The sequence below is a fragment of the Lissotriton vulgaris genome, chromosome 6, assembly GCF_964263255.1.
Source record: "Lissotriton vulgaris chromosome 6, aLisVul1.2, whole genome shotgun sequence".
Classification (NCBI taxonomy): Eukaryota; Metazoa; Chordata; class Amphibia; order Caudata; family Salamandridae; genus Lissotriton; species Lissotriton vulgaris.
The window spans coordinates 442,781,016-442,806,998 of NC_141694.1; the positions used below are offsets into that span (position 1 = coordinate 442,781,016).

At 42.3% G+C, this 25,983-nt stretch overlaps 1 protein-coding gene and 1 long non-coding RNA gene across 2 annotated transcripts in view; one reads left to right on the top strand and one right to left on the bottom strand.

Moving 5' to 3' along the window:
- The window catches only part of LOC147707444 (uncharacterized), a 269,810-nt gene extending 261,606 nt beyond the window's left edge, over positions 1-8,204 (top strand). The window contains exon 4 of the long non-coding RNA XR_015296452.1: positions 7,382-8,204. This is a non-coding gene — a long non-coding RNA (uncharacterized LOC147707444). The remainder of the gene's footprint in view (positions 1-7,381) is intronic.
- Positions 1-25,983, bottom strand: part of KHDRBS2 (KH RNA binding domain containing, signal transduction associated 2) — a 1,060,381-nt gene that overhangs the window by 816,208 nt on the left and 218,190 nt on the right. The gene's annotated exons all lie outside the window — the stretch shown is intronic.

Sequence of the window (25,983 nt, forward strand, 5' to 3'; positions counted from 1 at the left end):
GGAGGGCAAGGTTCTGTTAAATAGGAATGCCTGAGCAGGGGGAGGGATCATAAACAATAATCTTCAATAGAAGGAGGAGACAGGCAGGAGAGGCCAGTTTAATTTTCCCCTTACTCTTTGAACCCAGCCAGATGGTAGAATTAAGGAAGGAATGAGCACATGCAAGGGGAGGGACAATATGAAGATGAACCATCCTGGAGGTTTGCTTAGCCAGTTTTTGTCTCTCTGCTGAAAAATCAGCCATGTTGAATTTTGGAGGAATGGTGTTCTCTGGGAGACTTTAGGGCCACACTTTGGAGGATATGGTCATACTCTGGTATCTTTCCCTGTACCTCATTTGACAGGAGCTCCCTCCGACTAGAACCAGAGAATTTGAAACAAGTTTCTGAGAGGGCAGAGCCTCTCAGATCTGCTGTTTGAAACAAGAAGAAGAAAGGTCCATTCTCAGAAGTTTTATTTGCACCAACCAAGCCCTGCACTCTGACTGACATCGACTGCTACACAATTTTAACTTCAGCCCAGTGGAATTAACTTGTTGCAAAAGGACTAAAGAGAAGACTCCCTGCAAGCTACAGGTGAACAGAGATCACCTGGACCATCCCCACCAAGAATCCCGAGCCTGAGTACTTCCAGTGGAATTGTATGGGTTTTGTCTAAGTAGATTGTGGAAATTGAAGTGCTAAACTTTCAAGTACCTTGGAGCTTCCAGATCTTTGAAGTACGTTTTGGACACTATGGGACCCTCATAGGAACTTCAGGAAGAAGTTCCAGAAGTTTGAAGAACTTTGGAGCAACTTTGTACAAAAACTCCTTAAGCGGACCAACTTGACCTGGTCAGCCAAGCCAGCGACCCTCAATAGCAAGCCGGCCTGCCGCCCATGTTCGTCCCGCTGAAAAGCTCCAGAGGTTCAATTTCCAGAGTTTGACCAGGAGTTGACTGAAACCCAAGCCAGGGAACCCTCACCGGAGCCGGTCAGGAGAAGAGCAGTCAGGGATCCCAAAGAAAAAGCTCAATAAAAGTTTCTAAGCATGAATGTAGAAGAGGTAACCGGGACCAACTGCAAGAGTCGAGTGTGAGCAGCCTTGGATCTCTAGTTTGTCCCGCTGAAAAGCTCCAGAGTTCTAACTTCCATATGTTTGACCTGGAGTTCACCAACAGGCAAGCCAGTGAGCCCTCACCGAATCTGGACTGGCAGAGAGCTTCGAGGGACCCTGGGAAGAAAAGCTCCGGAAACAGGAAAAAAGTTTGACCAAGACCTACCATGGGCGGAAGCCCTGCAGGGCTCCATCACGGTGGGCCTGAAACTTTGACTTTGTCCCGGTCTAGCACGACCAGATGTCCCAATAGACACTATAGATTTCTATGTGCTACATAGTGCTAAATATAAAAAATGTCTCCGGTCCCCTACATTTGATTTTATTTTTGCTTTGGTGTCATTTTAATGATAAAAACATATCCTATTTTTATAAATTTGTGTTGGATTTTTATTATGTGTTGTGTCTTAATCATTTACGGAATTGGTGCAATCAAATGCCTACATATCTGTCTTTGAAGCTAAGCCTGCCTGCTCGCAGCCAAGCTACCAAGGGCTGATCATGGGAATAATTTTCTAAGACCTATTCTGAGCCCTATACTGTGCTAGTACCTTATTGCCAATGGTATATGCATATTTACCACTACTAATAATTCTCTTTCCAATAGATCTACACTAGGGGTGGCTGGAAAATATCTTGAAGTTCTGGGGAGGTTATGCTAATTATATTTCCATTTCACAGGGCACTATAGTCATGCTTCAAACTTAAATCCATCTTTGGACAACTATTTTGCGACCAAATACTAATATTCTGCTGGCTTAGAACTAGAAGTCATTGTACTCAAGTACCCTGGACATAATGTGATGCCCAGGAATTCCCAATTGAGAGAAAGGAGGCAGTGCCATCAGTGATAACAACTGTATTATGTTAAATACTGTCTTATTACCTTTACTCATCCTAGTATTTATTAATTAGGCAAGACCCATTTATAACATAGAAACTTGATCTAACGTTTCAGAGATTACTGGCCTCAAGGCATTGACCATATATGAGATAGCTGATATCCCAAACACCACCTATGTTTTCTGTCGCCACACAAAGACTGGAACTTGTTCTGGCCACTGCTGTGCTTTCACGTCCACCTAGTATCAAGAGGAATCAGGCGTGCCAACTGGTATATTGATGACTAAGTGGAATTACAGAGTGGATCTTTGTTTTGCTGTACCTAGTGTTATAAGGCCATTGTTCCCCAGCATATGGGGATGTTGGAAATTCAAGGTCACAAATAAGTTGTGGCTATAAGGTAACTCGAGTGCAAATCATTTTTAGAATTTGCCGTTTGGAATGAACATCCTAAACAGTTACATTCAATGTGTTCACTTAGGAGGATTGCCAATGAGAGATGTTGTGATAGGTACCTTTGCAAATACCATTTTGGGGTGCAAGCTTTTTAGAAAAAGTTGACGTTCATAAGCTCTTACACGAATGGGAGAACCTCACAGAGGAGTGCCTAATGGCCTCATTGGTATGCTTCTTAAACTTGGTTCTCAAGACTGAAGTTTCAATCCATGTTCAGACATTGTTTTTTTCTTTTGGGGTAGAAACAAAAATTATTTCTTCTATGTCAGCAATGGAACATGTATAGGGATTTTCCCACCATGTTCCAGGTGCCAAAGGCCTTAGGCAGCTTCAAGGCAGCTTCAAGCTGCTAATCAACAAAAACAGGAATAAGGCATGTACATTCTTAACTTTTGTACAATGTATATACATTTGAGTCCCATCCACATACTATTGATCTACAGAGTCAAGGGGATTTCAAAGCTTGACACCAATTTATCATTCCCTTCAGAGTACTGCACCTGTTCCTCTGTTTATGCTCTCAAAATGCTCAATACCACTTTGTTGTTCTATATTGGCTGGGGTAACCGACCAGGAATCTCTTATGGACTCTAGCATGGCCTGGGCAAAATTGCAGTTACGGCGGAGTAATTAGAGTAATTATCCATAACTCTTGTGATGGGAAATTACCAAACTAATGCAATAACGCCATGTTGAGTAATTCAGAGCAAAATTCCTATTGCAGGAGCACAGGAACAACAAACTAGAAGACAACAAGTGTGTGAGAAATGGAGTTGTTGGTCGAGGGAAGTGTTAACCCCGCTCAAGCAACAGTTACAGTCCCTGTCAGGATGAACCACAAAAGTCACTAAATTGACCTGTGCTTACCTCTCTCATAGCTTGGCACAAAATCAGCCAGGCTTAACTTAGCAGCACTGTGGAAAGTATTTATGTAGCACATAAACAGTTATAAAGTGATAACACAACGCAAGAAAAATACAACACCAATTTAGAAGAACAGAGTACATTTTAATAAATAATTTGACATGAAAATGACAAAGTGCCAATCAGTAGATCTGGAGTTATGAATTCTCAAAGTTTAAAGGAAAGAATAGGGCTGAAAAGATCAAAGTGTCAACTGTGGACATCGAGCCCAGTGAGACAAGATCAAAGTTAAAAAATATGGTTGACAGTTATAGAGCACGAATTGGATAGAAAAAGTGGATTGAGCCCGGTTTCCCCTTACCTTCATACTTAAAAGAAATTTTGACTAAAAGTGTTTCGATAAGGTAAAGTTCAGCGGGGCATGGCTGCAGGCAGTGTCTGAGGAGGGCGTGTCATTGTCGAAAGACACCTGATGAAGTTGCATTGAAGGTTTCTATGTTTAGGCTTAGTCTTTTTTTTTAAAGTAGAAAAGCTCCAGCTGAACAAGGCTGAAAGCTTTAGTTGACGAGAGTTCCCCGAGGCTGGTCACCCTTTTGGTGAAGAACAGCTGAACAGGATTTGCTGCTGTGGAGAAGAACGTAGAAGGAGCTCTTGCGAAGTCAGGCCAACTGGCAGATAGACAAGCAGGTTGGTCCCAGTCTTCTCTGTTTTCAGAGCATTTATAGCCAAACAGTTCCCAAGTTTTAGGATATGGCTATCTGGGCACCTTTAGCTCCACCAATGGTCCAGGTCTAGAGGGGCACCACTTGGGGGGTTAGAACTCACTCAGGCTGGGTCCATGGGTGGATTCAAGCTGGTTGGAGCCTTTTCTGTCCCTAAGGATCTGATCAGGAGACCAGCCAACTAGCCCATGGAATCACTCTGCTAGTTATAGCAATATATGGACCATCTATCACTTTGCCAACCAGGCAATTGTCGTATCATAGGTAGGGCAATAGCGTAAGGACATAAATACTGATGATTTCATCAGAACATATTATGCCCAACATCACAGTTAGTGCAGTAGGTAAATACTCATAAGGAGCACATTCCATAACAAAACATAATCACTGCACATATAAATGTACCTCCTGAACATGAGGCAGTGGGATAATGCACACACTCCTATGATTCCCCTGATAGAACTAGGGCATAAAATGACATAAATCCTGCCCCCAGGACATTTAAAATAATGCCAATAATGCCATAGGATCATCTTTTAGTGCCCCCTGCGCTATTGTTACAGGATACACCATACCTAGGCACCAGGCGCAGGACATAGCAGTCCTTGCATGCCTCCTAGAATAAATGCGGTCGCACTCCGAGTGTTTTGAAAGCACCCATATGCAATTTTATTCAAGGTCACTCAGGACCGGGAATGCAGCGATAACCGCAGCTTCCCAGCGCCCACTCCAAGGTAAGCACCAAACCGAGTTGGGGCACTCACTGCGGAGTGAAGCGGGTGATCCCTTCGGGCCCACTTCACAGATCGCAACACTGGATGCAGCTGAAAGTGACCACATGGTGCAGCTGCCAAAAACAAGGGTGGCCTCCCCACTACGGATGAGAAAAGTGGGACACGCTCCACCCACTGCAGGTGGGCCATACTCACCACAGGAAGGCAATCTGGTGGTGCAGCTTCCCCCAGGTGGCCGTCTGGCATGTGTGTAGTTCGGCTCAAGGGACTGGTGCTGATATCTGGTTGCTACAGCAACCTGCCTGAGTTGCATCAAGGTTTTCCTGGGGACTGATCAATTTATGGTTAGGTGCTGCACAGATAGGGTCCACAGGTGAGGAGAAGGATTCCCTGTGTGTCAGTTCAGGGTCTCGGGAGATTGTAGAAAGAGGAGTCTAATTGAATTCAGAGGTGCATAGACCTTTCAAGGGCATCTGCAGTAGAGGGCCATTGTCCACGTTCTATTGCCCAAGCAGGAAGGACCATAAAGGATTTATTATTTCACTGGCTTTTAGGGGGGTCGTGTTGGACTCACAGCTTCATAAAGTGTTTCTCTTACAGAGCAAGTGACTCGGGAAAATAGTAATGAACCACCTCAAAGAAAGAAACTAAGAGGAGTGGACATCTATCCATGATAGTTCTAGAGCAGCAGAGTGAGGGCAACACTGTAGCAATGTGCCTCCCACAAGACCAATTGTGGTATAGTTTTACTGATGCTACTGCATCCACGTTCGTTTTATAGTTTCCAATGAATTTTGTTAGATTCTCTAAAGTAGTTGATATAGGGTGGGAAAAGTACGTTGAAAGCAAGTATCTCTTGTCATTTCCTTAATTTGAAGGCCACATAGGCCATGCTTGAGATCCTAGTTAGTAAATATTCCCGTTTTGCGATTTTAAGTCTTAATTTTCTCCACTTGTATTTATTTTGTCCCAAACTCCTCAATGTCTTCTACAACAAAGGCTTTCCCTTTAATGTGTGCAGTTTCTGCATACATGGTTGTCCTAAATATGTGGCAAAAAATGCCAATGTGTGAAAGCTTTAGGCATACTTACCACATAATCTGAAAACCAAAGTCAAGGACCTTAAATCGCAGCACTGCTTACAAAGTGATTAGCAGTTACACATGGAATAGCACAGGTTGAGTTAAAGATCATGGAGCTTAACTTTATACCTGAAGCAGGTTGTTGTATAGACACGTCCCTTTTAGGGACACCAGTTTTAAAAGGTACATTCCTTATCATACGACGTCTAATAAAACACATTTAATCCTCAATACCCATGCTTCTTTCTCAATTGATAAGAATATCCTTTCTCATCAATTACAATGAAGTGCCTAAGTATGTCTGTTAGACCTGCCACCCTGAGGATGTTCTTTCCCTGGACTTATTGCCATTTATCTCCTGTTTTGCTGATTCATTTTGTTTGTCTTAAGACTCTAAGCATTTCACCAGTGCTCACCAGTGCTGAAGTGCATGTGTGCTTCCCGTAAACATGATACCATTGGTACATACCTGATTGGCCTTTTTGATGAATTGTTAAGTCTCTTGTAAAGTGGTATACCATATACCCATTACCTGTACTTCAAATGCTACTAGTGGGCCTGCAGCACTAATATTGCCACCCACATAACTAGCCTTTCCAACCTGACTCACTCCTGCCACTGCAGTGCCTGTCTGTGCAGTTTACTACCACTTCAACCTGGCATTTAAAATGAATTGCCAAGCCTCAAATACCCCTTTTTATTAAATATAAGTCACCCCTAAGGTAGGCCCTAAGTAACCCTAAGGGCAGAGTTCTACGAAAGTAGGACATGTACCATTTTGTTTTACATGTCCTGGTAGTGACAAACAGTCTATTGAATTTATAGCTACTGTGAGGCCTACTTCTCTCATAGGCTAGCATTTAGAATTCCTTAATACACCTTTTAGCCGTAATTCCTGATCAGGGAGGAGTGGTTTCTTTATGTTTCATATGCTTGGAATGGTAATGATAAATCATCCTTACTGGTGAAATTGGATTTAGAAAGTGGACATTTAGCTGCACTTACTCCTCTGTGTGCAAAACAGCCTGTCTCCAATACATGTCTGGGTTGGGTAACTGCTACACTTTGTGCATTTCCTCTAGACAGCCACAACACAGGAAGGATAGGTGTGTATGAGTACCCATCTACATGCATCTGCATTCTGATGGCCTTGCATGAGCAGGATGGAAGGGAGGAGCTAACACTTTACTTGAAAAGGCAGTGTCCTGTCCCCACACAGAGGACTGCTTACCCCCAACAGAGAGCCAGACCAACAGGATTGGGTTGAAAGGGATACTTTGCTTTGAAGTCACCCTCTAAACCAAAGGCACTTTTGGGTAGAAGTACTAGGTCTTTGACCAGCAAAATCAGACACAACTGGACTTGTAAATGAAACTCTGCCAGAAGGGCTGCTTTGGTGCTTAATGTATATAAGTGAATTGCTGATCTGGGGGGCCTTCCTTTTTATTGCCTTGCTGCTCCTTCTCTTTAAGTTTGCTGAAGAAGAGATGGACTCTGCCTTCCTCCAAGTGATCTCTAAGGGTTGCTTGCTTACCTCCTGGTTAAGAAGTCTCAGGGTCATAAAATACTTTGTTTTCCCTTTCAGCACTTCTTCTGGACTCTGCCACTCACCAGTTTTGCAGCCCAGTTCTTCACAGGTCATTGTTTCGCACTCCAACCTGGCAGCGGGGCCTCACAAAGGTCCGCTCATTGCCTCTGATCGGCACTAAGGATGACAAAGATCAGCACTTCCACCAATCGAAATCACTGTATCAGCTTTGAACACCACCGCAGCACTGTGGGAAGATTTTTCAGCTTGGCTCTGCTGAGACGCATCGACGTGATTACAAGAAGTTCCCCAGTGATCTCACTGATGCTGCGTCAGCGGCCCACATCAGCAAGAGCAGCACTGTGCTCTCCATGCCAGCGGTCCCCCCGGTGGTCCCTCCTAAGAGCCCCAACGATGCAGACACTGCCGACGAGGCCCACTGACTCACTATTAGCAGCATTTGTGCCTCTAATTCAGCACTTGGGTTGTCTATGTCAGTATCCCCCATCTGCTAAGGTATTGTGCTCAGCAGGGTCTGTGTGGGGTGTTTTCTGCCAGCCTGTGCTTCTTCCCAAGCGACTCAAGAACGTGCGATTACCATTTGTCCCAAGTGACCATATTATTTTGTCACCTCACTGTCTCTTGGAGCACTGTATTAGTCACAATACTGTGTGCAAAAACCTATTCAAATTTTGGGATTGGATTTTTGTCATTTTACCCTAGTCTAGCATGACCGTCAGTAACCTGTGAAGTGTGAGTGCTTCGTGAAGCACAGTATTTTCATTGACACTTTGGAAATTCATAACTTGAGTACCTATAACTGAAATTCGGTTCTTTTGGTTTTGTTTTGTTCAGAATATAATAACCTATTTTCAAAACCAGTGCGGAGTAATTTTGTGGTGTGTTCATTGTGTTTTGGTGTGTATGTTGCACAAATACCTTACACATTGCTTCTGTCGATAACCCTGACTGCCCTGTGTCAAGCTACCAGAGAGTGAGCACAGGCTATCTTTTAATTTGTTGGAAGCACACACTCCCGTGAGGCACATGGTCAAGACTGATTTGCGTATAGCTGTGTCTGAACTGGGGTGGCGAAGTGAGCTAAAGAACAATGATGGATTCAATCCAGATCTGTGACTGGGGGTGAGTGTTTACTAGTTTCAGCACTCCGTCCATCAACTCCTTGTGTTTGCGCTATCTTTTTAGTGTTTTTTTTATATATATTTAATCTTTATTGCTTGATTAACAAAAATCATTGCACTCAAAGCATCTTCACATCTCATTATATTAAAAAACTGTATCAAAAAAATCATTACATTGAAAGCATCTTCCCATCACAAAATGTTAAAAACTTTACCACATATAATATTTAAAAATGTCCTAATACAAACAAATCACCATACATCAATGTTACAACAACATAATATTGCACATTTTACAGTTGAAAGTGACATATGTTAAAAAAGACTTCATTCGTTTCTACAGCAGAATATTACACATGTTGCATTTTAAGTACTAATGTGCAATAATTGCAACAACTATCATATTGAGACAATGATAAAGTGCATCAGAAGTTTACTATAACTGTAAAGCTTTTTTCTCACACTTCGAGTTATCACCCTAGCAGCATCATCAGTAGGATATACGGGATATAAACAGAATGTAAACGTATTATGTTCCAAAGCCATTAAAATAGTGGAGCTCAACCTTACTATATAAACATTTTTCAACTACCATTAAAAATGTTACCAATTGACATAACGGAATCGATTCGCCAGATAGTGACATAAATAAAGCCTGACAAGCTGATCAAACCCCACTCTTCAAGAAATGTGATTTCAGCACAGTACGTCGAAGGTTGATCAGCTTGGGGCACACACACACTATATGTACTAATGTTTCTTTTGGCCATCCACATAGTATACAATTAGAATCTGGCCACTGCTTCATCCATGATTGTGTGCCCTCTTTTGTTGGATGTATTCCCATACGTAACCTTACAAACATATTTGTAAACTTTGCTGAAAAATAAGTAGTCAAATATGGCTAAATGTGTAGGCATTGGCATGAATTAATCACATACCAAGCATAATTTTTCTCTACTAATGCATTTTTATCCAGCTTGAGCGATTCAGCTTTGATAAGATTTTTTTAAGATTAACTTATAATTGGATATTTTCAGATCTTGCAGTGGGAGGTTAAAATATAAGATATGCCGTGAGCAGAATAGTCAGACTAATCTATTTCTAGCCAGCAAATTTTCCCTAAGGGCGCAGGGGCTGATGAAGACAAAGCGACCATACATTTCAGAAAAGCTCCTTTTGATACCTGGTACTGTCTCTGGAGACCAAACTCCAATCTTATACCCACTTGGCAAACTCAATTGGCAATCCCAAAGGTTGCTTTAAAGACCTTGACTACCAGTAGATCCAGGACCTTCCCATCTTTCCCTCTAGTAATGAGGGAGCCATATATGAGGGTTGGTTGTGATTTAGCTTTGATTACTTTAAGAAAAAAGTCATATGATTGACAATTCCATTTTTTTAACATTTAAAAGCATGAATCAAGGTCACAGTTTTGGCCATTATGTCCGTAAAATGTAATTTGAAGGATACTCGATTGTCGAACACCACCCCTAAGAATCTATCAATTTTAACAACTTCAATTGGACCTGCTGTGGCATTCCATGAATTGGACTTCTGTTTAACCGTATCAATTTTTATGATTTTGTGTTTTTTACATTCAGTTCAAGGCCATTCTGTTGTGTATAATCATCAAAGACGATAATACGTCTTTGTAGACCAAAAGGGGTATGACTCAAAAGGATAGTATCATCAGCATATTGAAGGTAGCTGATTTGTAGCCCCCAATCCTTGGAACATGCCCATTAATTGAATCCAAGTGCTGAGAGAGAACTGATAAAAATAAACAAAAAGCAAACAGCAAGAACACAGCCTTTCTTTAAACTATTACATGTTCTGATTTTCGTCGATAAGGTATTACCATCACTCATCTTAACTTGAACCCAAGTATTAGTATACAAAAGGATAATAGCCTTCACCAATTTCCCTGGACTGCCCTGATCTAACATTTTTTTCCAAAACAGCTTTTGTGGCACTGAGTTGAAGGCAACCTTTTAATCAATAAAAGCAATTTATATATTTTTTTAATTTAAGACAGCCCACTCAGTAAGTAATGTTAGAGCCAGCAGGTTGGCAGTGGTGGTTTGAACTTTCTGAAAACCAGTTTGATTAAATGGAAGAATGCTTTCCTGCGTTGCCTAATTTTCCAATTCTATCAACAGAATGGAAGCAAACACCTTTGCATCAACATCCGTCAATTAAATTAACTGTTAATTGGCAGGATTGGCGACCGGGCTGCTATTATAAATGGTCTGCAATATACTACCTTGCCATGATTCTGGCACAATCTCCAGTGTCAACACTTCACCAAATAAATTGCGGACTGTGGTAGTCAAACCCTGACACTCACGACTCCCCAAATCAATTGTTAATTTACTATTTTCCTCATCGCAAATCCACATGTCTGGTTGGTTTACCATCTGGTCCGATGAGCCATACAAATTAGCTATAAACGTTATCCAACTTGCTTCTTATATATTTACACAAAACGCCCATCAGCCTCCCCTTACAAGCTTATTAATAACTGCCCAAATTTGTATTTGCATTATTTTGCTTTGAGGCGGATAATAGACTATTTCAAAACCCAGATTGATATTCAAGTTTAGCGTTCTAGACTTCTTGTTTATAAATCTTTTTAAGTTCCTTCAAGTTTTCTTTATACACAGAATTGGTCTGATAAAAACCTAGGAGCATACGACACCCGAACTGATCTATTAAGCGATTTCTTTAACTTAAATAGCTTAGGTTAGAACCATATTTTCGGAGGGTTCAAATGGTTATTAATTTATCTAGCCTTGCAGGCTACAAATTTCCCCATGAGGGACGTTGTAATAAAATTGGATTTACCAATCATATTCGTATCTCCCTGCACACCCTGGTCAAATTCCTTAATTTGTGTTTTAGCTGTTTGTGTAATTTCCTCCTTTTTATCTAAATGCCATACTAACCTCTTCAGATTATAAGCAGAGTTTGCCATATTGAGAAGTTCATTAGGTTTGGAATAACACTTCACCAAAAAGTTAGATTTTACAATCTGGGGGTTATGATCACTTTCAGGACGGGTGATTACCATATAAACAGTTATCTTTGCTCTTAACTTGTCTCATATAAATGTATAATCAATAATTGATCCTTGTTTAGAATTTTTAAACATGGGAGTAAACATAGATTTTTCATTTAACTGGCTGAGCCCAGCCTCATACATACTGTCGCAACATTCTTTTGCAAGTCCATCAGTCTTACATTCTACACCGGAGAACCGAATTAGTTGCAGATTAAAATCACCTGAAACTATTATGCCACCATCTGGGTGCTGGATTATTAATGTGCTTAAAACATCTACAACAGTGTAGACTTATTTTTTTCTGGCACTTAAATGCATATTGAGAATAATTAAACTTGAATCATCAGTATTATTTCCCACAAGACATTATAGCCAATCCAGATTAAAGTCCACCACATCCACTATTAAATTTAGATCAACCGCAATGTAGCCCGTCGGTCCACATTTTGCATGTTTTCATTTATTCATTCTCACTGCCGGATACTATATTCATTAAACCAAAGCAAAAAAGTCATTTGTTCGCACCATGTTTCTTGAAATAATAAAAATGTAAATGAATGTTAAAATAATATCGTATTGTGGTCAGACAGTATAATCAGTCCATGAACATTCCAGGTGCATATACTTATTTGCTTTGCATTAGCATCCGTACCTACGGACCTTCAATTACTACCTCCTCGTAGCACCATTGCCAAAGTTGCTGAAAGCCAAGACCAGTCCTCCATTCGCACATTATTTTTAGATAGCCACTCACAGAGTCGACCCCCTGTTTGAAAATTGGTAATCAGCAGACCAGAACTACAAGATTGATTAGCAGATGGGCTCGCTGCTCCTCTAAGTGCAGGATTTAGCTTTATACTTTCAACTGTTTTACCACACTTATCCTCCTTAAGGGCCAATACCTTCAGAATCAGGGGATATTGTACACTGGTCCAAATCTCAACCTTAATGTCACATTCTATAAAATATAAATTTGAACCTAAGATCTAAGAAACAATATCATTTGAGGACCAAGTTGTAATGGTAGACACTTGAAGGGTATTTGGCTGTTCTTGTTTAAACTGTACTGACACCATATCAGTCGATGTAATGAATGCTAGTTCAGTTATAGCAGAAAATATAAAGAAAATACACTCCTGTTGAGACTATCATGGGACCCCTGAGATTCATAAAGGGGATGCATTACTAGTTTGTTATCCCCATTTCTAGCACTATTATCCTGTCTGCAACATAGGGAGCATAATGTGCTTGATTTACTATATTTTGGCAAGATACAATTAGAAGATATTTTTAGTGGAGATAAGCTCTGAGTAACAGTAGGCTCTAACATTTCTACTGTACTTGACCGATTCAGGGTATCAACAACTTGTTCTTGGGACAAGCACCTAGTCCCCTGGAGTTTGCTGTCTGACCTAGTCTCCCCTACCTTACTAATGCCTACCACATCCGGCTACATTATGGCATTGGGGATGGGAACTTCATTTTTACTACCATTTGCAGATACCTGATCATTGCACCTCAATAGCGACAACAAAACTGTAGAAGATTCAACGCCTGGTTCAGCACCATCCTGAGTTAAACATTTCTTAATAACTGGTTTAGAAATTGGATATTAATCCTAAGGTTTAGGTACTGTGGCCCCTGATGTGACTAACTTCCCTGTCCTTATTCCGAGCTTTCCACAACCTTTTCCATGCTCGTTTGGATAGTGGGGACACTCACTAGGACTTTACCCACAGCTTGAACATTGGGATTTAGTAAATAATTATTGACTTGCATTTCTTGGTTCCGTGGGAGACATGACCATCATCTACATGCACATCTAAACCCAAACTGACCTCTACCTCCCCGCCACCCTCCTCTGGTGATCTAGAGTTATCACAACACACATTTACCTGGACTTCTTGCTCTTTCATGTTTGCACTAAATACACTAACTCCCACTTTCTCATAGAAACTGGAGTTCTGTACAAGACTGGATAACCTGCAGTTTTTTTAATTTCCGCCACAAGTGAACCTACTGTTTTTGGGAGCTCGGGCATTTTATCCAAAATGTGAGAACATGTGCATCTTATCAAATGGTCATAAACCTCAATCTGGGCCTTAACCACCAAACCTGTCAAGTTTTGTAATTGTGTGTCAATACTGGCCACATAGACTGCTAAAGTATTTAAAAGTTACACCTGGATGTCAAGTTTATTTGAATGGAAATCAAGTGCACTTGTTATAACTTTCATAGTATTTAACACACTTTTCCATACACCAATATCATCCGCGCTTTTATTTATTGTAGGGCGCACATTAACAATAGGTGAAACATCATATTTGTCCAGGAATGAAAGATCAGCAGGGTTCAGTGAGTTGTCAGGCTGACCTATGATTGGATCAGCAGGGTTCAGTGATGTATCAGCTTGACCTAAGATCTGTACACCCTTTTGACTATTTGTGATTTCATTTTTTACAGGAATTAAAATTGAATGATCATCTAATATCTAATCGTCACCACATGACCCTGGACCAAATAGACTTAAACTGTTCTTGTCATCTGGTATCTCGATAATAGGCGGACCTAGCCCCTCACATATCTTTATAACCCCAGACGTGGGCAACCGAGGTATCAGATGACTTTGAGACACTTGGTTCACCTGCATATCCCTCATACAGATGACAGCTGCATCACTGTCATTTGAGAGCTTATTACAGATAGATATGTCCCAAGAAGTGTCCTCTGACTGATGTGCACCATTTGTTCCAGGCTGCGTCTTCATTTGGGTAGTCTTCACATATGCATGCTCTGTAGTTGGAACAGTGTGGACTTGGGCATTAACTACCAATTCATATGGTGATTTTTCCGCATCAGGTACATTTAAGTTTAATTGCGTAGAAGCAGATGATTGTTTTCCACTATCTCTCCGCTCTTCCCTGGGAGATGCAGGGTCGTCAAAAACTGCCAGCTCTTTAGGTAAACCCAACTTATTTAAAATTTGTGATGCTGGGAGCAAGTTGACATAATTTTTACTTTCACTTTGGGCACCACCTTTCTGTATAAAGAAATCCTTAATACTTGACTGGGAAGAGTGGGCCCCCACCCCCTCCAACAGAGAATTGGTTACGAGTTTGTCCCACACCTTCAAAGCATCCCCCGGGCTTGAGATTGGCCCAGGTTTGCCTGATACGTTCTCAAAGGCTGTCTCATTTGCCTGCGATGTATCCTTTTGGGAGCGGGTTAGCATTTTCCTAGCAACTCTGCACCTTTTTTGTAGCTGTTCTTGAAATGAAAGTTGAACTTGTCCCCTTACACAACCTGACCTCATCCCATAGGCCAAGGAGCTCCAATAAAAAGCACAGGGGTAAAACGAAATCTAAAATAGCACCAGAAAGTTCTGAAAAGTTCTCTCGGACAACAAACTCTTGTAGAGACTATTGCCTCACCCTTCGATTGGTCTGTCCTGTCCCAGATTTTTCCACATGCAGAGCTGGCCGTTGCTCCCCACAGCTGTACCTTCTGCTGCGCTCACACTCAACACTCCATGTAGAGACTGTGCCTATAGTGCCAATAGTGCTGGGGGTGTGGTGTCAACAATGTGGCTGCAAAGCTATAGGGTTACAAGACAATACAATACTACAATGCCTCTCACCTGTGGCCCCCTTGGCACCTTGTCCCTGTGGCCGGGTCCGGGGACTTACCGACTCTGTCCGTTTTGACACTGTTAGGTAAAAATGGTACAATTTAGACAGCGCTTCCAAACGCTGGTATACTGAACTAGTGCTCCGTTTCCCCAATCTTGAGCCCTCTGAGCCTCTGGCCACTTCTACTGCTTGCCTTGCTGCCAGGAGAATGGAAATGTGGCACCGTCTGTGCCTCAAATTTCTGCCACGCTCCAATGCACTCTGCCAGCTTGCTGTGTGTCGTGTCGCTCACCTCGCAACTCCCACCACAAACCTCACCCGCAAGCCGCACCCGGTCCAAGAACCACCAGGCTGCTTCCATGGTGGGGGGAGTCAGCTTCCGTGGGAAGCGAGTTCATAGTAGCAGTGCCTCGCCAATCCAATAATCCGAGGCTGGACCATTTCCGATGTAAGTCGTCCTGCTCTCGTCCCACTCTCCGAAGCTCTGAGTCTCGTTCACTCACTCTCGTACTACGCATAAACTGGAACCAGAACCGGAATCTCAATCCAAAAGAACTTCTTTTTAGTGTGTACCACTCTGACTAGAGTGAGGATTCCTGCCTGGCCTAGGTGCATACCTCAGTCAAACAAGAATTCCATTTATAAAAATGTCACTATAGAACTCAGAACAATTAGCTGCCTATATTTGTTTCTCAAAAAACCTGTATTTCAAAGATGAAAATGTCCACCTGATGGGAGTGTGTTCAGAGTAAACCTAACTAGCTAGTGCATCTGAACATCTATTTTTGATTTTATTTTGCATTGTTCTCTAGGGTCCTGGATGCATCCATAGCCAGTGCTTTGTGTTTCTCAACCTCTGTATGCCCAGGTATCTAGCCAAGGCAGATCTCAACAATGTACATCACCTTCTCCAAGACCACTCTTGTCAGAATGTGCCAAGGCTCTCGAATATCCCAAACAGCGCTCACAGGGGTCACTGAGGCCTTTCAGTATTTCCAGAGCCTGTCAGAGCCAGTACTTTTTAGTTTCCTGTATATCCACCTGGCAATGCCTTGCCGATGTTAAATATGTGGTGGGCAGATGTTAACTAGACCTTAGCATGCACAAAACCCATCACATTTACAGAACTGAAAGTTTCCAAGGTGTTCTGTCCTACAGCATGCATAAGATCCAATGTCCTTATTATCACAAAGTGCAGTTACAAGAGATGTGAGTTCAACAAGGGGAAGCCTCGTGAGGAGAGCAGTCTTCTGTGAGAGATGAAGGAACTGAGTATATTATTCTACCATTAATAGGATGAAAACTAGATCATTGCTGGCCCAATGGGATAGAAAAAATGCTCTGGGGAAACAGCACAAGACTGCTGCACGGAAGCATTGTTGGCGCTAAAACCTGGTCTGCCTTTACTGTGTTGTTCCAAGGGTACTGTACGTTGAACTATCTGCTTTGAAGTTTAAAGGAACTGTATTACTAGAAGACTGTGGAATACCTCAGGATGTCAGTGTAGAGTAAGGGCAACTCTATACAGCTATATTTGTGAGCCAGGTAGTCTTGACGAGAGACAGCTGACTTTTGTAGAAGGGTGATTCCATTACAAGAAATGTGCATGGCTATTACATACCTGTCACTACAGACACTGCTACTAATAGCAAAAAAGGGGAGGGTTTTTCATCCACAAGCAGTAACAAAATGACGTAGGACAACAGGTGAATCGGACACAAAACTGACAAGTCGATATCCAAGGATGGTATTTGCAAAAAAATGATAACAATTTAAAAACTCCCTGTTGCTTTTATTGAGACGTACAACAGGTTTTCTTCCAAAAATGGTGCATCATCAACAATCAGTTAGAAATAAAGAAAATTGCGGAAGCACCTACTCAAATGATCATAAATGCATCTACTTTTGTATTTCCCATAAAATTAACACCTAAGATTTATAGTAATTTATTCCGTCAAGGACCCAGAGCTAAAAGGTGTGACTGTATTGTTTGTATGGACATGGCGACAGGATCCTTCACATTTGATTGGTCAATATTTGGATAACGTGTTCATCACAAAACCCATTCAGACCCCTGGTAGGTTGGAAAGGGCTTGATAAATTGCGACTCTTGCATTTTAATAATGATATTATGGTAGAACTCCAAGGCTAAAGAGATTGTGTTAACTGCTGAGATTGCTAACCAGTGCCAGTGACACTGTAACAGAAACTCTCCTTTCTAGTGGCAGATCGAGTTGCACAAGTATTATGGTTACCACGAGAAATGCTAAGAGGTAAGATGGAGATCGTACATAGTGAGGTGTGTGAGGGAGACTCATTAAAGGGCTGTTATAATAGTTTTTTGTCCGAGTTCTCAATCCAGATAGTTCTGAGCTCAAACAAGCAACAAGACATTTCAAAGCATTGAACTACGTGAAAGGGGGGATGAAAAGAGGAGGAGGTGAATGAATGAAAGCCTAGATGTAAGAGGAAGAGCATTTGCTTTCTCAGTATAACAAACAGCACAAGAGACCAATCAGCCTTGGATCACACCAAGTGTAATTCTGAAAGAATGACCAAATGATTTAACAAAAGATAAAGGTATAAAAGTCACTGCTAGCTGATGGGTGTCCAGATATTACGCTGACAGTTAAGAAAAGACTAACCCAGACCGCTGCGGTAAAAGCCACATTTTGGAGTAATTCCAGAGAAGTGCTGTATCACTTTGGAATTGGAGGGTAGCTACAAGAGTATTTCACTGTTTAGCCAAGATATGAGAGTAGGATCTAGCTCCTATATGGCCCAACAAATCCTAGGCATCAGCAAAAGAGTATGACATTTGAATCGTGAAAACACAGCGGAACATAACATCTAACAGGATTCCAATGAAAGACTCGACTTTTCCTATGACTGGCATTATGGGTTAAATTTAGGGCGTTTCAAAAATATGTTTTGGAACTGGGAGCAAAGGCAGATTCTTCGAGTGGGTTTCTCACTGAGCCATGACATTTAGTGTCTAGAATTAGATATGCACCTATAGCTTTTAAATAACGTTCAGTCTAGATCAGATGAGGGCATGCATATGCACTCCGCAGAAGGCAGATCTTTTTATAGAAAGTGAAAGTTCTGGACCTTGGAGGCAGGGGTCACAAAATGCTCCCAGAAATGACAGTCCCCAAGCATATGAGCAATGTGAAGCTGGACCCCAGTCATCTATTTTTGTCAGAGTTTAGCTTATTGATATTGAACATCAAAGAAGCAATATCAATCATACAGTTTTGAAACTGTTCGATTGTGTCTGGCAGGTTGTGATCCATTCAGAATATGCTTTGGGTATCACCAGTATGACATGAAACCCCAACAGAATGGGTGAGTGCAGTAAGATGAGTAATGTGGGCAGAGGAGAGTTTACAAATAAGGGAAGACCTGAGTACCAGAACCTGAGCAGATGATCAATGAACCTCAATAGGAAAGAGTCAAACATATTGATACAGAGAAAAATGCTTTCTGATTCATTTCGCCATAATTCTGAATCTCACCAGGGGCAGTTTCTCATGAAGGAGTTTCTGTCCCTGAGAGTAGTGCACCACTTTGAGAAACTAACTCGCCTCTGTGTTGTTTGAAGTAAGACAATAGACCAAAGAGAAGTCATATAGGAAATGGGTATTTGAGTGAAGAAATGCTTTTCTGTAAGCAAGTTCAGACTCCATTCCTACATAAGTAGGATTCAATTCAAATGTAAAGAAATTATATTGGAAGAAGATGGTTTGCATACTACAGAAGCAGCATACCTTACACCTGCATAATCGATTTCTGATTATTTTTTTTGCTTGGGAAAAAAGGTGAGAACATATTGTGTGCAAACACATTGGGCCAAATGTATTAAAATTTTTCATTGGGCTTGAGACACTTTTGTGGAGTAGCACAGACGTAAAATCGATGTTGAGATTTTACAAGCCACTCAAATCAATATCTGTGTGGCTTTGAGTGGCATTCATCCCAAAAGTAACATAACTCAGTGCATAGTGCTAACATGCATTACCTTACATCAGGGAGGGGTTACCTGGATTGTGTATAGCTTTTCCCATGCATCCACCTATGTATTTTAATGGAAACCCTTATTTACAAAAGTCAGTAGCAATGGGTTTACGCCATAATGGAGCACCTACCCTAGTCTGGCGTAATGGGGAGAAACCTTTTATTTCTCATTTTTTCTTCTTCTTTATGTGTGCTGCATTTTGTACCGCACATACAAAGAGGAATACGCCTCTCTGAATAGTTTTTGTGCAGGAAGGTACTCACTTCCTGCAAAAAAACTATTCTGACCACAATGCAGACCCTCTTAGTAAATATGGCACAATTCTGCTCTCTCCATTTGATGCAACACAGCACAGCACAGCAACTCCCCTTGCTGCACTGCACTGCACCAAGATTTAGGAAATCTGGGCCATTATTTCTTAGTTGGTGGGGCTTCCCTCTACCAGCATCTCATTGAAGAACCAAGATAAGAGTATGTTTTTAGGTCTCGATGAAAGGACTTTTATAATGTCTTCAATTATAATACTGTGTGAGAACAATCCGGTTGGTGCAGACTGTTGTTAGTCTCAGCTGACTTGTATACAGTACCTTTGGTTCCGGCTGACCACGGTGGTGCGGGCCGGTCGTGGCATCGGTCGCAGTTGCAATGTGAAGTGTAGCAGTGCGGTGCGGTGCCCTCAAGTCATAGTGCAGTCAACAGCTCAGTAACTATCATCCAGTGACATTGGTAAGACCAGGGCTGCATTGTGAAGTGAGGTGGTGCACCTGGCGGTGCTGAGAGCTCACATGCAAGGGACAGTGCCGGTTGATGGGAGCTGACGTCCGTAGGCCCAGGCTGCAGTGTGGGACGGGGCAGTCCATTGTTTGACTTACAAGTTACGAGTCCGGTCACAGGTGTCGAGGTCAGTGGGCAGCAACCTCATTGGTGAGACCAGGGTGGTGGAGTGAAGTGAGGTGGTGAGGTGTGTGGTGCCCACAGGTCGTGGTGCAAGCAGCTGCTCAGTGACGGTGGCGGTCGTCGTTGTCGGTGAGACCACGGTTGAGGTGCGAAGTTTTGGGGTGCCCTATGTGGTGCCTTTAGGATTCAGAACCCGCTGCAGTGTCAGTGACGGTGTTGACTGCTTTCCTCCTCTGTGGCAACTCAAACCCACGGTTTCAGAGGCAGCACCTAGAGGTAACTGAAGTCTTTTCTGTCCCTGAGACTTTGTGAACAGGAGGCAAGCTCTATTTCAAGCCCTTGAAGATACTCAGCAACAATTGAAGCAAGTTCTGTCCAGCCCGTTCACTGCTCAAGGCAGAAGCAGGGACTGCAGGCCAACCCAACAAAGCAACAACACAACAAAGGGGCAGTACTCCTAGCAATTCTTCTAGTTCTTCCTCTTGACTTCCAACAGGAGGCAAGCTCTACTTCAAGCCTTTGGGTCAAACTCTAACAGCAGGATAATGAAAATACCATCCAGTCATCTCCCTACCCAAGTCAGAAGCAGCAAGCAGCAGGCCAACACAGCAGAGCACACAGCAAAGTGGCAGTTCTTCCTGACAGCTTTTCCAGCTCTTCTTCCTGGCGGGTTCCTTAGTTCAGCAGTGATTTAAAGTTCTGGGGTCTGGGCCCCAATATTTCTATCACATCCCCTTAGTTCTCTTGTGGCAAGAGTCTCTCAGCTCAGTTCAAAGAGGTTCTGTCCTCTCAGGTCCAGCTTCCCAGGAGGTGGAGACAACATTGCACAAGGGAGACAAGGCCTATTCAGGAGCAATAGAAATCTCCTCCCACCACTCTAAATGCAGACCAGGCCTTTTCAGGTGATAGTGAAATTCCTCCCACTACTTTTAATGTGTCCCAGGTCTATTCAGCCCAGCCCTGACTCATCCAGGAAAGGCAGGACACACTTCGACCCCCAGTGGCTGTCCGATGAGAATGCACATCCCCAACCACTCGAAAGCCAGACAGTCAATCCACAACCTAGCAGAGGCACACAGGACGGTTAAGCAAGAAAATACCTACTTATTAAAAGTGTATTTTCAGAGACAGAACATAAAAATCCTCTTTAATAAAAGATGCATGTCAACATTCTGAGTTCAGGCATACTAAACTCCCTTTCTCTATCTCATCTCAATGGGAAGGTGTATGGGATGTTACAAAGTGCCTCCCATTCTGTCCTATGGGACAGATAGCCTTTCCAAAGTGAAAAACAAAATACACTGAATTTCAGTATCAGGACATGTCACGCATGCCACTATATGTCCAACCTTTCACATACACTGCACGCTGCCCACAGGAGTACCTTTGGCCTACCTTAGGAGTGCATTACATGTATGAAAAGGGAAGGTTAGGGCCTGGCAAGTGGGTTTACTTGCCAAGTCGACATGGCAGTCACAAATGCATGCAGACACTGCAGTGGCAGGTCTGAGAACCTTTTGCAAGGCTGCTTGTGTGGGTGACACAATCAGTGCTGCAGGATATACTAAACCCAGATCCTTGTGACTGGGAGTGAATGATTTCATTGTCCAGCATTCCGTCCTTCATTTTTTAATTTTTTTTGCATATGTCACCCTAAGTGGGAATGATATGCCCAGGTGAGGGTCCCGTGCTCACTACTTGCTGCTAGCCTGGCTGGTAATGGGTGATACCCTGACACCGGTCCCAGGATGCTTGTTTGCGATCCAGGGAGGACCTGGCTTGGCAGTTCAGGCTGGACTGTTTCCACAAGGAACAAGGTCAAGATTAATTTGCATATGGCTGAGTACAAGCTGGGGTGGTGTGGTGAGCAAATGAATGATCGCTTAAACCCAGATCCTTGTGACTGGGGGTGAATGTTTGCATTGTCCAGCATTCCGTCCATTCCTTGTTTTTTTTTCCTTTTCGCATATGTTGGCGTAAGTGGTAAGGGTATGCCCAGACGTGGGTCCTCTGCTCACTACACCACTGGATTAAAGCTAGCCTGGCTGAGGAAGGGTGATGCCCTGAAATCGGTCCCAGGATGCTTGTTTCTGATCCAGGGAGGTCCTGGCTTGCCAGCTCAGGCTGGATTGTTCCCACAAGGAAAAGAGTCAAGACTGATTTGCATATGGCTGGGTCCAAACTGGGATGGTATGGTGAGCAAAAGAATGATCGATTAAACCCAGATCCTTGTGACTAGGAGTGAATGTTTGCATTATCAAGCATTCCGTCCATTTCTTGTTTTTTTTGCAGGCTCACTAGCAGCATTTGATTTACAGGCCCGGGGCACACACAGTGCACTGTACACTGTAATAGGGACTTAGTAGTAAATCAAATAAGCCGATTATGGACACGCCAATCCATAATAACAATGTACACTGACAGCATATGCACTTTAGCACTGAATAGCAGTGGTAAAGTGTCCAGAGTCCTAAAACCAACAAAAACAGGGTCAAAAACAGAAAACCAAAAAGCAAACAGTCTCGAGGTAATCCACAGAAATAGTCAAGTCTAACATAGGCCCTAACAGCTAATATAGCATGGTACATGGCTTTTAAAAGACGGGGCAAGCATAGTTCATGTTTTACATGTCATGGCAGTAAAAAAACACAAAAGTCAATGTTCGCTGCAGCAAGGCAAGCTCCCATAGAGTAACACTGGGTTACCTTATTACATTTAATAGGAGATAATTTACGTTTGGGATCAGCTAAGGAAATGCTTCTTCCACCCATTTGAATAACAATGTTAAATCCTCTTTAATGGTAAAGTTGAATTTTTCATGACTTTTTGAGAAAGTTGGCATTGTACTGCCCAAACCGATTGTTCCTTTTTTAACTGGTTTCCATTGTGACATGAATGCTAATGGCCTTCCTGTGGTGTGATGTGCATTCCTCCCAGACAGGAAACAAAATCTCTTTGGGTGTGGGGAAGGGTGTTCCTCTCCTGAATAGGATGGTCCAGGGTGGGTTGTACCCATCCCATCCTGTGCTTCAATGGGTAGCCTGAGGGCTGTACCCAGCCTCGTCCTGAGTTTAGAAGATGCCTGCCCTTTTACATTCATCTCAAACCTTGGCCCGTCTATCCTTTGTTTCATTAGACAAGCTAGAGTCAAACCCATGTAAAAGGGAAGAACTAGTTTTAGGTAGACAAAGGCACAACCCCCTCCCCCCTTTAAGCTGACACTGGGTTTTAAAGTGGCACACTCAGAACCTGAAATGAGAACACTAGTAGATATGAGAAGATTAAGAGGAAAGACTGCCTTGCTCTCAGAAGAAGGAAGACTGGGCATGCTTGCCTTGAATCCAAGAACCCAGAAGTGACTCCAAGAGTCAGTTAGATGACTTCCTGTTTGAGCTACAGGGACAGAACAAGCTTTCAGAGGGCTTTCCTTCTTTCCAGCTGACCAGACTAAACTGGACCTTACCAGGTCTCTTCTGCTGACCTCTGTGGGCGAGCGGCCAGACCCCCCCAACTGCTGTCCTCAAAGTCTTTAGACCCTTCACTGTAATAAGTGTATACTACTCCTTGCTCAACTGGCGGCTTAACTGGATCTGAAACAGTGTGAAACAGACCTGCACCGGGCCTCGCATGTCAGTATTGAGCAGGTCCTGAAATGCACCTAGATGGACCAGACACAGTGCGACGTAGAGCTTTGCCTGGCAGCACCACACAGCCCCTGCACCAAAGACAAAAGGTAGAGCTCTTAGTGGGCCACTCCTGATCTTTTACCCGACCTGCACTTTTTTTAGATTGACTTGAACTTTTGACTTTGTCCTGGTCTGGCAAGACCAAATGCCCACAATATATGCTTTGTGCCTTTTGCCACTATTTTCACCTTCAACTTTCAAAACTCATAACTCCTGTTCTATTATTGGATTTTTTTTTATTTGGTGTCATTTTATTGAATAAAATATCCTTTATTTTTCAGAGTTGGTTTGGAATTCTTCTTTGTTTTTTTTAATGTTATTGATGTAGGAGTATTGCATAAATAATTTAAACATTGCTTCTGAGGTAAGCCTTACTGCTTGGTGCCAACCTACTAGAGGATTAAGCATAGGTTTAATTCTGGATATTCGTCGTTCACCCTGGCAAGGGTTATGTGCATTTCTTGAGGTTGGTTCGCATCCCTTTCAGCAAATAATTCGATTTCTCACATATGAATTCTTCCATGTTTTGTAAATTGGGATCAAGACATCTACTTTTGAAATTAAATGGGACAAAAATAGTGTTCAATTAGTATAAGTAGAAAGGATTAAGCCTTGTTTGCACTTTCAGAGAGGCATGCAAGGAGTAAATGAGTACTGCTGTAGTACCAGGTCATGTACTCATAGATGCTTTTGTGAATAGGCCTCGTAAATTCAACCCAAGAGTAAATTGATTCTTCGTCCTCTTCTCTCAATCCACGAGTTGCACAGCAAGGAGTTTTTGTTAAAAAATCTTAAATGGAAACGTAATTTCACCTTATATATACTTGTTTAAGTTAAGGCATGTTTAAAATAAGATCCAGTGATGTAAATAGAGACGGTGAAAGGATGACCTGCAGGGCTCGCTGATAGGCATTCTGTTTTACGGTGTATGTTTCCAATTCACCAGCCGCAGTGCACTTCCTTCCGAGTTAACAGCATGTAGCAGAAAGGTGACAGGATGAGCAATGTGCTCAGTATCAGGGAATCTGCATATCCCAAGCTCGTGAATCATCAGAGCACACACACATTTTAATGACTCTCCTCAGCTGACAAAATGAAGATGCGCTCGCTCTGTGGGACTAATCAAAAGCACCAGAATGTTGCAGTCCCAACAACTGCGAGAGGGGGCGTTACAAGTTACTGCTAAGATGCAAAATAAACTAGGCCTGTCACACCGTGTGTTTACTTTCAAATTCAGTCTTGGCAACTTGCATCGATAAAAACTGCAATCTAGCGTGCTGAGCAAAATAACATGACTGAAAATGCAAGCACATTGGCTCGAGATGCTCAGGGGTCTTTGAAAGAGAGCCAGACGCCACGTGGAGTTCATGGAGTTTAAGGGATTTGCAAAGAATGACAGGATGTTAAAGGGTTTTTTAGATTTGAACCTGATCTCCTTGGCCTGAAATCGTCCGCTCTATCCGATAATCTCTATCCAATTTCTCAGAATCACTCCTCGTTTCTAATTCTTCCAGATGAAGCCTTGTTTCTGCAGTAAATAGAAACAATGCGCATTGTGTGTAATACAGATGTTGCCCTGCCGGCGTTGGCCAGTTCTTGTTGAAAGCCTTGGGCCAGATTCATCAATTCTGGGAGTCTCTGCGGCGCACAGCAGTGCTCGAAGCAGCGGCCAGCGCCAGGCGCCTGTATCTGCAAATGGGAAAGCCATATTTCTATGTATCGCAATCGGTCAACTTCATCTGCGTATTAAAGAATCGACTCCTGTGTAATGACTGGAGCAATGTAATTTTGATTCCACGCTTTCATGTCTAATTAGGCCACACATATATGTATGTATGGCCTTGTTTATTTTTGTGATGTAACTTTATTACTGTAAAGTAGTGCACTTGAACAGTTACAGAAAGTGCATCTACTGTGTAATCTCAATATTTAATTCAGCATGTATATTATTATTTTCTTTGCAACGAGTTGCAGTTCTTACTTTTATCTACATTTGTGCGGTTAGAATAACATTGTATTCTTTAAATGTTTCTTTAAGTAATTCATCTAATAATTGAAATATATTAATTTGATAGTGCTCTAGATCCTTTTTACAACTGTATATGTAGCTGTAATCCTATATTTAAAGTGTATTGAAATGCTTGCCATATATTAAAGTTGACCAAATGCCTTTAGCTTTTAGATTTCACATTGTTTATTATTTAACATGAATGCTTGCTTTGG